The sequence below is a fragment of the Ailuropoda melanoleuca genome, chromosome 11 (assembly GCF_002007445.2).
Source record: "Ailuropoda melanoleuca isolate Jingjing chromosome 11, ASM200744v2, whole genome shotgun sequence".
In the NCBI taxonomy this organism is placed as follows: Eukaryota; Metazoa; Chordata; class Mammalia; order Carnivora; family Ursidae; genus Ailuropoda; species Ailuropoda melanoleuca.
This window is the reverse complement of record NC_048228.1, coordinates 92,580,593-92,594,545: the sequence shown is the minus strand read 5'-3', so window position 1 is coordinate 92,594,545 and position 13,953 is coordinate 92,580,593.

Sequence of the window (13,953 nt, the reverse complement as noted above, 5' to 3'; positions counted from 1 at the left end):
GACTCTTCAGATTGGTCAAACCAAGTACTCTGACTTTGAAGGTTTTTATATGGACATTTTCAAGGATTGACTCACTGACTCCTTTCTCTTTGCTTCATGGTTGACCAATTTTTCTTCTGGCAGACCCGTTCTTTTTCTTTTTAAATACAATTGACAGGGTTGCAGTTTGGTTTTACTGACCAGAGACCCACTATATTTTTCTAAGATGACTTGGCTTGTCTCTATTCAGATATATCATACATAACGTGTGCAGTTCAATTTGCAGAGAAAGGTCTCATTTCTTTTTTTTTTTTTTTTAAAGATTTTATTTATTTATTTGACAGAGATAGAGACAGCCAGCGAGAGGGGAACACAAGCAGGGGGCGTGGGAGAGGAAGAAGCAGGCTCATAGCAGAGGAGCCTGATGTGGGGCTTGATCCCATAACACCAGGATCATGCCCTGAGCCGAAGGCAGACGCTTAACCGCTGTGCCACCCAGGCGCCCCGAAAGGTCTCATTTCTATGTTTGTATTGGGCAGTCAGGAGCTCAGGGAGAGGGGAGGGGCTACTACGTACCTACCAAAGTAAATTTTCCCTAATTTGGACTTCCATAACAGATCAAAGAAAGGACATGGAAATTAAAGATACAGAAAACCCTCTTTCTTAGGAAAATTGGTGACAGATAAAGAGTATTTTCTCGGTAGGCAGAATGGTTGATTAAGAGGGAAGCTTCACCTCATGACCACAATGAATAACTGAATGTTTATGCTTATTAAAATAGATGCACTGGTATCTGTAAGATGTAGTTCAACATCCTCTTCTGAATTTAGATTACTTTTTCCCTAGTCACTTTTCAATTGTAAGTATCTATTGTAAATAAGTTAGTTTTAAATAAGCTATTTCTAAAAGCCCGAGGAAGTATATTTTTCACATTTTTTTTTATTTGCTATGGTAAAAAAGGAAACCTCTGTCTCAGTCACCATGATTATTAAGTCATTTCTCCACAGGTTTCCAGGGACCCTCTGCTAACTAATTTCCATTTTCAGTTGCTGATGACTATATTCATTCAACTAGAGTGATAGAGTTTCTTTTCATTGGTTTTAAAATAGGGTCTTTTATGGAAGGTTTCTGCATATCGCTGTTGAAGGTGCAGTATGCCATTTGTTTTTGTTAAAAGTTTCATTCAGGTCATACATGATTGAAGACATCGGGGTAGTGAGTTCTTCCCTGAATTCTTTGGGTTTATTACTGGGGGAATGTAGTCTTCAAGTATCAGGTAGAGTGGAGGGAAATAATTTTTATTAATAATAATTATCATTTCTCTTTACCAAATCCTTTGCACAAGGTACATTATAATATGATTCCCATTTTCCAGATGAATAACCTGAGAACCAAATAGGTGAAGCATATTAGTTTGGGTATGGAATGGCATGAAGAGGAGAATTATACTAGCTTCCTCCATTAGGAAGTGGAGATACCAGGCTTTAATCCCAGATCTATCTGATATAAATCTATGGGAGTCTTTTCCCCAGGGCTTTCCATTTTAGCACGAAAATCTTGCATCCTGTCAATCCTGGGCAAACTGAGACAGTTGGTCACCTTATCAAATTCTAATCTCTTTTTATAATACCATATTGTTGGTTCATGCAATGACTTTATCAATAGATTGGCTAAGTCAAACATTTTAAAATAAAATATTAGTATGAAGTAGATATTATTTTTAAATGTTAACCAGTTTTTCTCCTCTGTGTTTGCTTATATACAGTGGTCTTTCTTACAATTAGTCAGGTATGCTGACCCTCATTGTTTCCAAGAGAGAGAGTGTTCAACAGGGAATAAGGAATTATTTCTTTGTCTATTTCAAGTTTTGTTCCTCTAAGAAATTGGAAAGTCTTTAAAAGACACAATTTATTTGATGCTATACCTGATGATATATGATACAAATTTATATTCTCAAAAGTGATGATGATGATGATAGCTAAAATATGTTGGGCACTTGCTATATTGTAGACACTTTGCTAAGTATTTTATAAAGGTTGTCTTACAATTTCTGTATGAATTGTGTACTGCTTATTTTATAGATGAGAAACCTAAGGCACAGAGAGACATTTCAAATTCATACATATACGAAATGGCAGATACCGTATTCAACCTTAGGCAGTTTGGCCCCAGACCTTATGCTCTTAGGTACCATGCCCTGATGAATAGAAAATGGTAACATTGGTTGTAGACAGAGAGGGGCATTTGCAGAGGAAGGAATGAGGAATTATATGCCAGTATTTCCTTGAGAAGATGGCCAATAACTACTCAATCTTTCAGGGACCATGCCCTGGGGAGAACATATTATTAAAAAAAAAAAGGCAATGTATGTTTAAAAAGAATCTGAGAGAAGAGTGTATTTGTGCTCCATTCCCAAGTAGATCCCAGAGTAAAAATCATTTTATGGTTAGTCTAAGAGATCATTCCAGAGATAACAGGGGTCAATTAGAATTTGGTTCTTCTATACATTACAAAAACCCCAAATAAGGGAGACTTTGACAAATGAGAGAGTTTTAGTTGTTTGTTTGTTTCTTTACTCAAGAAGTTCAATTACAGTAGCCCCATAATCATCAGGTAACAAGTTGCTTTATCACCATCCTTGTCATGTTTCTTATGCTCCAAAATGACTGCATGAGCCATCACATTCATATTTTTAAAAACAAAAGAGATAAAAAGAAGAGCAAAAGAACATGCCCCCTTTCAAAGTCCCATCCAACAAATTCCATATATATCTTAATTGCCAGGATTTAGTCACGTTGCTACATTTGGTTGCAAGGATGGAAAGAAATATACTCTCTTCTTAGGCATATTGCTACTCCTAAACAAAATAAAAGTACTTTAACGTAGATAAGGAGAAAATAAATATTGTGCATGAACTGGAAGTTTCAATCAGTAGTTCCCAAGAAACAACATGACCCAATAATATTGGGATTCCTGAATGCCAGATGATCCAAAATTAGCTAAAAGGTATTCAGACTCAGAAGATCCTAAAGCCAGGAGGGAGGTACAATATAGCAGCAATCTTCATAACAGATGAAAGTGAACATGTTGAGAAATGATCTTCCCTTATATGTGATACTGTATAAGCCTGACCATCACCAAACACCTCTTAAATCCCTCAGAAGTTAATACAATTCTAGGAAAAGGGTACAGGAGCCCCAGCTGGGTTGAAATTCATTTTATCCCATCACAACCAAATGGGGTGGAGAGATTCATTTCAATTTAAAAATAAAGGTAAATTTCTTTCACATCTAGGATTGTAGATGAAGATTAGTAAAAATTACATGTGTAAGTGAAAGGAGGGATCATTACATGTCAGTATCAAGATTGTGTATAGAGCCAGATGAATATTTATGAAGCCCTTTGATACTGTTTGATTATATTCCAGCCTCTTCAGACCCCATGAGTGTTACCTTAAGTACTTTGGCATGTAAATAAGCACTTTTGTTGTGAATTTGAATGCATACCTCTGAGCTCAACTCTGTCAGTCAAGCAGTTGAATTGTATTAGTTTGCTGGAGCTGCCATGACAAAGAACCACAGACTAGGTGACTTAAACAACAGAAACTCATTTTTTTCACAGTTCTGGACACTTAGAAGTCTGAGATCAAGGTATTGGCAGAGTTGGTGTCTTCTGAGGCCTTTCTGCTTAGTTTGTAGATAGCTATCTTTTCCGTGTGTCTTCCTGTGATCTTTCCTCTGTGTGCATCTGTGTTCTAATTTCCTCTTCTTATAAGGACACCAATTATATAGGATTAGGGCCACTCTAGTGACCTCATTGTAACTTAATTACCTCTTTAAAAACCCTATCTCCAAATATGGGCACATTTTGAAATCCTGAGGGTTGGGACTTCAATGTATTTGAAGGGGACACAATTCAGTTCTTAACACCAACTTTGCACCCAAATGATCCTGTGCTTATTACACTATCGGGTGGCATTTTATGACCATGGAAAGCCCCAGCATTATCTTTATCAGCCAGGATTATTTGTTGAGCACCCTCTAAGTGCCCTCTATTAGGAGTTGTGGATCATAAGACCCCAGCGATATGCAGAGTTTCTCATTAACTGAGGTTTCTGGATATTGAAATTCTGCATAAGGCAATCTATTCTACCTGCTCTCATTGAAATTTATTCTTCTATAGATGTAGGGAAGGACCCAAATACTTAAATTATAAATGAGTCCAGTGCTTAAACATAGCAAGTATGTAATAAATATACATGGTGTGAATAAATGTAAGAACAAAATATTGCTCTTAAAATCCCTTGTAATTGAGTCTAGTTTATGATATTTAGCAGTTGTGTAACCGTAGTTGCTCATGTTACATCTTCTCTTTAAAATGAGGATAATTATTATTTATAAAACTTTATTAAATAACATGCCATATGACAAGAGATGACAAGAGCCATTTTTAAGCTCCAATCATACTATACAGTAGTTATTTTTGGAAACTATATTAATATTAATTATATATTGTGATTTGTGGGGAAAAGAAACACCCTGCATTATTTCCATGCATGTTCATTTCACTCATGAAAGGTCCCCCAATACATTAGAGATTTCTGCACAGCTCTGTATGATATAACTGCTGTCTTTTTTGGTGGGGTTGTGAAGCATAAGAATGATATTCCTTTATAATCTATAGTGCTGGCCAACTTCTCTCTTTGTCCAATTGACTTAGGGAAAACTGGGTGAGGGCTTTTCTAGCTCTGCTTTCTAAATAATATACATACATTTTCAGGTTCCTGAAATATCAGAGGATTACTGGGGTAGCAGATAGGGAAGATGGCCTATATGTGGAGAAGTATTTAAAATTGTTCCTGTATCAGTTAGGTTTAGGTCAGGTTATGCTGCTGGAACAAAATAATCCCAAATCTTAGTGGCTATAAAGAGTTTATTTCTTGCTCAAACTACATGTCCTACATAATCAGGCAGGAAACATTTTTCTTCTGTAGTCATTCATGGTTAACCCAAGGGGCTCTCCTTTGACATACGTATCCACCGAGAGTATGGTGAATTGCATAAATTGCACACTGTATCTTAGAGTCTCTGCCAAGAAGTGAAAAATGCCACTTTTGCTCACATTTACTGTGTTAAAGCAAATCACATAGTTATGCCTAACTCTGACCATGTGCCTGGAAGGGAGATGGAAATAGTTGGTGAATAGTAATAATATCTATCACTTATTAATTCATTTCATCCTTTCCATGTGATGAAAGCCTACCATGTATCAAGAAATGGTTTAAGCACCGAGGATATAGGAATGAATATATATACCTCTATCTTCATAATATTCTAATATCCTAATACCTGTATAGTACGTCATAGATATGCATGTAATGGATAATATCAAAACAAGAAGCACAGGTAAGGATAGGCAGGAGCATTCCTGATATTCTTGCAGAACACTAAGGTAATGTGACTGGAGAAGAGTGAGAAAGGGGGATGGTAAGGGGTGAGTTTAAAGAGGTAATTCAGAGGGAGGATACATTTATTTGGACCTGGTCAGTCATTAGAAATATGATTATGAGTGAGATAGGAGGAAAGGGTGACATGATCAAACACACATTTTAAAGGATCAAGACTTGGGAAGAGAGCAAGACAGAAGCAGAGAGACCAGTTAGTATCTCATTATTCAGGGTGTGAGAGGACAGGAGCATGGACCAAGGTAGTAGCATTGGAAGTGGTAAGAAGAGATTGGATTCTGGATATTTGAAGATAGGCCCAATAAGATTTGTTATGGCTTAGCTTTCAAATAAGGATTTTAATTGAACCTCGGTATAAAAAAGTAAAAGGCTGGGGTGCCTGGGTGGCACAGTGGTTAAGCGTCTGCCTTCGGCTCAGGGCGTGATCCCAGCGTTATGGGATCGAGCCCCACATCAGGGCTCCTCTGCTATGAGCCTGCTTCTTCCTCTCCCACTCCCCCTGCTTGTGTTCCCTCTCTTGCTGGCTGTCTCTATCTCTGTCAAATAAATAAATAATTTTTTTTTTTTTAAAGAGTAAAAGGCTGACAAAAAACACTGCTGTGCTATGGGAAAACTTGAATAGTGTGGACAGGGTTCTCCCTTGGTAGTAGGAAAAACATCAAGACAATCTAAATGCTTATTTTCTCCCTCACTTCTCCACTCCTTTGTACTCCCATATGATTGTTACCTCTATTTTAATCATTACATTACTTAACTTCTTCCACAGATAGAGAATATCAGAGGTAGAAGCTATTTCTTTCCTTCTCTACTCCCTTCAAAGTCTACAACTTTGCTTATAACAGAGAATGTGCTTAATAGAAGACATTAACTGAAGAGAATACCAGAAGTAGAATTAGAAAGAAAAAATGATATCGCATTGTTTCTTCTTGGTTCATTGTGAACTATGGTAGAATGCTTTGCTTACTCTGCCTTGCACACTTTCCTCTTCATGGTTATATCGCAACTGTTTTATGAACTACTGGTATTGAACTATTGGTCTTTTAAAAATTAGGTTAGTTGCTAATGTCCACCTTTTTTCTTCAACTCATGGCTAAGCCCTCAAGGGGGTGCAAAACAAAGAGCCTAGGAAACTTACACAATTCTATCTATCCTAGGAATGCTTCTGGATGTAGATAAGTAAAAACAGGGCCATTATGTATTCCCAGCATCCTAGGGCACACTTTTAGTATTGAGTGATGTACCTTACCTTCTAGGTTATATAATAGTACATATACCCAATAACTAATTTTTCCATAAACATTTTTGGTAGACAAACTATGTACCAGAGACTGTGGTAGATACTGTGGTTATAGATGCAAACAATCCAGACACTGGCCAAGTAAATTACAAGTGTTATTCATGTTACCAAAGTGAATGTAAAGAGAAATGTATAGAAGTCCAAAATGTGGTTCAGGCAATAAAGAGTAATAAGTTTGTAAAGTTCTTACACCAATTTATGATGGAAAGTCTGTAACAGGAGTTCACAAACTATAGCTTATGGGTCAGTTGTACATTTTTGTAGGTAGATTTTTATTGCAACACATCTTTGTCTATTCTTCAAAGTTTTCTCTATAGGTACTTACCACGATGGCAGTATTGAATAATTGTGATAGAAACTGTAAAGATTCACAAGGCTGAAGTATTACTATGTGGCTCCCTAAGAAAATGTTTGCTCACCTCTGGTCTTTATAATAGCAATAACAACCCCAGGAATACTCATAACTTTTAAGTGTAATGTGCATAAAAAACTATTCTTCTTGGTTCTATTGCATGGGGTTGGCATTGGCAACAAAATCTTTATCTGATTGGCTCATGAAAGCACATCCAACAAATGAGAGCAGTTTCTATCCTGGCCTACAGGAGAGTATTAATCCTAACGCATTATTTTTATACAAGGCCAAAAGAACTTTTCTAAATATGTGCCAGTTTATCTATCCCTCATTCGAAATTGCGAGAAAAGCCATACAGAAGCTATCTCCGGACCCAAGTGTTGATTTATTGACTTTGGCAACTCTTGAGCTCATGTTTACCTTGTCATGACAATAAAGTTATTGAAATTCAAGTTGAATCAAATTGACAGATACCAAGAACTACAGGTAAACTGGCCCAAATACATTTTTTATTTATAGGATTCAGCATAGTATATTATATTGGCATGTAATGAAGGCCAAAAATGTTCCCAAACTGAGAGACAACCTAAAACAGAACAGCAAATTGACCAGCAGTTGTCTACTCATGATGGTTTTACACAGAAAGCAGTACCAGTGGTGTGCCTTGGAGGTGATGATGCAATGACACAGTGACTATTATGGGACAGAGAACAATCCCCTCCAAAATGAAATAAAATACACAAACCTTCTGTCCAAGCGTAGGATTTTAAAGAAAATATCAATGACCATATACATTCCATTATTTTCATATTTCTAAACAATTTCTGTAATCCGTCCCACACAAATTTTGCATCCTTATTTTTCTTTCAATTCACAATAAATTTGAACTCCTTTATTCCCTTTCAGTATTCAACCACATTTATTGAATACTCACCGGCACAATGGATTTATTATATGAGCAATCTCAGTAAGAGTGTCTTTAAAGATACAACATAAAAAGAGAAATAATAAATTATAAAATATTTGTAAAGCAGACAATATAATAATACACAGATAAGCTCACACAAAATGTTTATAAAACATGAAGAATGTGGGTTTTCTTGGCCTATTGGCCTGATTATTGGTTAAAGCTGCTCAGAATACATTTGGTGGAAGTGAGCCTCAAATGGAATTTGGAAGGAAAGAACTTATGACATTTCCAGGCGACCATAGATCAGAGGTTGATAAGCTATAGTCCAAGTCTGGCTTGCTGGCTAATTTGTAAATAAAGTCTTATTGGAACACAGTCATGTCCATTTGCTTATGTATTGTCAGTTGTTGCTTTCATGCTACGATAGCAAAATTGAGTGGTTGTAGCTGGGTTGGTATAGCCTGCAAACCTAAAATAATTTACAATATGCCCATTTAAGATGGTGGTGAAATGGTTTGCTGCTCTGCCTTACAGGAGTAAGAAGCTAGAGGCAGAGATACAGAGAAGTTCTTATATTTTATCATTTGTAAAATAATTAGGACATGGATATTTGTATTTATTTAGCTTCTTTTAGTTATTTTTGTGCAAGGATGGATATAAATTAAAATTAATATATGAGAAGATAATCACATAAGTGAGCCTTGATTTTCTTATTTGAAAAGTAGAAATGATACCACCTACAAAGAGATCTTTGAGAGGATTATATGGAGAAAACCCTTTTCTCATGAAACTTGGCAGGTTATCACCGGGGAACTGGCATCCCCACTGTCACTGAGTTGTGAATCTCAGGCTGTCATCTGGTGGAATCAGGTTTATGTACAGAAATATTTCTAACTTTTCCAAATGTTTTAGCACCATCTTCTGAATGAGGAACTAGATTGTTCTCTCACATCACTCTTCTGGATTTTACTTCTGGACTCCTCACATTAGCCTAAGTGTGAATTGGAGTTTTAATCTGTGAAGGTCTCATTGTAAATGTAAAAGGGAACCTCAGATATTTAGCATTACTTGAAATATGTCCTAAACCAATTTAGGATTTGTTGGAAATGGAAAATTCATATTTTGATCACCTTTTTTTTTTCAAAATTTAAGGAGAGAAAACTTTAAAAGAACTACATTATCCACAAAAATATTCTAAGTACCTTCATGCTATAAAGTCCAGCTGCGAAACTAGTCCTACCTCATGTATAATGCACCAAATACCAAGCTGCAGAATTTAAAGTAATTTTAAGAATTATGGGTGGAGATGAAGACATTTCTCTTGAAAGGTTCTACTAAGTTGAAACTCATGCAAATATGCTGTAGACATTTACATTCTTACATTCGAATCCTCCAACCCTTGTCTAACATCTGAAATGTGTTGCCTGTCTTCAAGTACTTTCACATTATTGGTTTTATCCCTTAATCTGGTTTGGGAGACAAGGTGAAAGAAGTTCTTCCTTTTTTTTTTTTCTTATACAAAGGTTGAGGTTTAGCAAGTTAAGGGACTATTTTATATACACATCAGAATTGCCATTAATGCTTAAGACTTTGGCAATGATTCTACAGTTCTGGGGAAGGCAAATTTCACCTTGTGTAAAAACTTTTCTGAATGTCTAAGTCTATATCTATATCTTTATATCTATATATCTTTATCAAGAAAGGGAGAGAGAGAAAGAGTTATAGAAATCATGTTCACTCTCTGCTATGCTAATGGTTATGCTCAGTATCCTTTAAAAGGATATTTCATGGATTATGCTTTTTTGCAGTCACAGCAGATGTAGGACTCAATGCTTGTGTTGAGAAGGATGTTACATGTTTCTCAATTCATGGAAACTTCAAGTTTGGAAAACAGTGGACTCTGGTTAATATCTCCAGAGACCCACAGGGAGTGTCACGCTCCATAAAATTGCTTATGCATTTATATACGGTGCGTGATCATCATCTCTTGGCAAGAGGAGGCAAGTTAAGCACCTTCCATATGCAGCAGGGAAAACCCCTTCGGCAAGGAAGTCTACCCGTTGGCATGCACAAATTACACTGGCTTTAGTTTTACTATGTCGAAAGGAACATTCGCCATGCTTAATGAGAGGCACTGGATTAATGCTGAGTGTTTTCAGCAGGGGAAGGAATGTTCAGGTGCTCGGGAAAACAAGTCACCTGGAGAGTACGATGAAGGTCACTTACTCATATTGAAAAATCAGTTATTTTGATGGCAGCAAATAGAATCTCCAGTATGCATATGGGGGGGATGTACGTGCACACACGTGTGTGCTGAATACAAACATATATTTTATGTACTTTTACTGCCACTCATGTTTAATTTATAAAACTGAGAGAGTAACACTATCTTGCCACAGATGACCAGTCAGTTATTCAAGTAGTCTTTTCCTCCCTTTCAAAGAGGAAGGCTTAACAACATGGTTGTGTCTGAATATATCCCAAGACCCCCAGTTTGTGTGCCAATTTGATTGTTCTTCCTGTTAATTTTTTATACATTTACTATGGAGTGTTCCGAATTGGCAACTAAGATGGACCAAACAAGAAGCCATTGAGTTCATGTTCAAGGTATTCTTATTTTATAGACTTAGGGAACGTAGGAAATACTGTGCTTAGAGAACATTTTTGAAAGTACCTATTAAGGGGAATTTCATGGTGAAATTCCAAAACTGACTTAAAGATATATTTATGTCCAGAAAAATCCATTTCTTTGTCCAGCCTTCCAGGATGCCTATAATTTCCACCTTAAGCATCATCATCTCTTTAGGTTGTAACGTTTTTTAGAATGCCTAACAGTATGTGTCTTGTATAAAGTGAAGACATTAAGAGTTGTGCCTTTGTGGACACTATTGAGTAAATTGGTGTATCTAAATACTCTGTTCACTAAAGAAATTGCACAGGGCATGTAAGTTTTGATTGATAGTCAGGAGGATGCATTTATTCAACCACTTATTTATTCAAGCATTCCCTATTTCTTTATCGAACATGATTTATTGATTTTCCACTGTGGAGGCTGAATGTTCATAGGAGATGTTAATTGCTAATCTTAGGTCTAGCGAAGGCAGTGGCACCATATGAGGCATCCCAGTGCACAAAGCATGGATGAGTCTAAAGTCAGGAATGGAATGGTGAGAATCATGAAACAAAAATTATATCAAAGAGTCAAAATCAAGTCCCACCTCTGTCTTTCCTGTGGTTGATCCTGACCACCGCTTGCATCAGTGGGATAGCTGAAGTGGCATTAGGAGACTGTCTAATGTCTCGAAACACCTTTCATGGTGGTGGGGCACCAAGTGTAGCACTACTGCCTGCCCAGGAATGCACACCAGAGCTCTTTGCACGCGGCTACCTGCTATGGTCCTTCAATATCCCTAGGGGTCTAGGTTACAGACCCTGAGCCAGGATCTTAACATTAAAGACAATAAGATGATTCTTTAAAGAAGAAAAAAAAAAAGATGTCGAGAAAACTGACATGCCTTTAAAACAAGTACAGAGGTCCTGCAGGTGACCTAAGTCAAAGCCAAGATCCTCACAGCAGCCTACAAGATTCTCATGATCCGTTTTCTCCACCTTCCCACACCCCCTGTACCTCTTTGAACTCAGCTTTCCCTACTCACTGCGGGATAAGCACTATGAAGACAGGAGATGGGGTGTTCATCATACCTAGAACAGTGTCTGGCACAGAGTAGGCACTCAGCACATACTTCTTTAAAGCAAAGTGTGAACAGTTGATATGTTCAGCCTCTCTCTCTCTGTTTAACTGTTAAACTCTCTGGGCCTCAGAGCCCTTGTTTATAAAGATAAGGCCCATACTGCCCATCTTCCAGAGATGCTGAGAGTATAAAAAAGAATAACACACATAAAGGATCTGGTGGAGTGTCCTACATGAAGTCAGTACTCAATACATTTTTGTTTTGCTTCCTGTCCTCTTTTATTCTCTAGATGTAATAATAGTAGTTAATACTTACTGTATTGTTACCATATGCCAGGCTCGAGGCTGAGCACTTTATAAGCATTGTCGCACTGAATTTCTCAGCTCTGTGAGCTAGGAACTACTACTCCTCCCATTTTATAAATGAAGATTAGAAAAGTTACATTAATTTTTCCAAGATCACACAGTCAGTAAACAGTGAAATCAGGATGCAAGTTAGGTTTACCTGACACCATAATCCCATACCTTGCCATAGCAAATGCAGTAGGAGATACTTAATTGCACTCTTGAGCTTGAATTATGTGGTACATGGATGATTAATATATTGTTCATACTCCAAAGCTGGGGTATATAGGTGTCCCTTACCAATGGACATTGTAGTCCATTTACTTGTTTGCTTGGTTGTTTAATCTCAGGATAGCTTAAATTGTCTAGCTTACTTGACAAGTTTGCCTGGCCCATCTTCATAAAACTCCATCCTTGACTATAAGTGTTCGTGTGAAGGTCTTCATAATACATAAAATAGATTTGTCATCTACAATTGATTACTTACTTGCAAGGAGCTGTAATATAAAATCATATTTACACATATTATATTACATATAGTATATTTTTGAATTCTCAAACCAACCCTAATACATAGACATTATTATCCCCATTTTACCAACAAAGTCATTGGAGAGGTTGGATTTGCCTGAAGCCACACAGCTAGTAAGTAGCAAAGCCCTTAAGAAACTACGGAATCTGAATTTCAGCAACTGATTTTCATAGGAGTTAACATAACTCAAAAACCTAATTCAGTCTGACTCCAGTGCCTGTGCTCTTAACCATTATATTAAACTATAAAGTACTATATAAATGTGAGGATTTATTACACCTTTTCTTATACCATTATTCCACATGGAAATTTCTGCTCTGGAATGCCTTCATAAGAACCTTAAGTTCCCATCTACAGGAACCCTCTTTGCAATCAATTATTCAAGGAACTGAGTTGACAATTGCTCTCACAAGTATCCAAAAAACGAAGGCCAAAAATGACTTTGGCATAACAACCCAAATACTCATCAAATGTCTATCTGACCACTTTGGCTGAATGGAGAGGCCCTTAGCTGTGAAGTAATAGGCAGTTCAGATAAAGCATTTAAATGGGCTGTCTAAAACTCAAAGTTGGCAATCTTCCCAAAGTGGTGTGCCAAGGTTCTGACCTCTTCCTGGGCAGAGGGGAAGGTTGCAGGCTCTTCTCTCATTGTTGATGTTCTCAGTTGCCAAGGGTGCATGCTTGCCAGCTTCCAAATCAACTTCTGGTCGAGATTTGAGATGGAGACCACTTCTGTAGAGTGAATTAGGCATCTGGAGGAACAGCATTAATTTTGTTAAGCTTCTCAAAAATAAGTTAGGAGTGCTTGAACATCCCATACAGTGTATGTGATCGGTCAGCTGCACCTTATAGCCAATGTTATCCTTCCCTTAAAAAATTTTCCCAACGCAGTTGGAAAATTCTTGCTTCTCCTGAATGATAATTTTCTGTTACAATCTCTGAATGAATTACTCATTGCCATTGTTCCCATTGTCTTCTACGTTTGCTAGCAGTACCAGCCATATTCTATGATTTTAGAACAATTTAAATTCCTTATTGAGCTTGGTGTGACTCCTGAATGTATTCATCATTATCTTTTTCAGTTTGTAATGCATGTCACCTTTATGGGATGTTCCCACCTGTGTAGACACCAGCTTTCCCTCCCAACCCCATAGACACGTCAACACTGTGTCTCACGGCCCCACCACAGGACAGGATTACTTCTTTGGGGTACACCAACAGCAAGATCAAAGACACGATGAAGTGACATAAAGCTGTAAGCCATGAGATTCATGACAGCATCCAAAAGTTTGGCAGGAGGGCATCATTAATATTTGAGAAGATTCCCCTGCTTTTTGGCAGGAATTCTGCCCACAGCTTTCCAATTAGCATGCTTTATGGCTG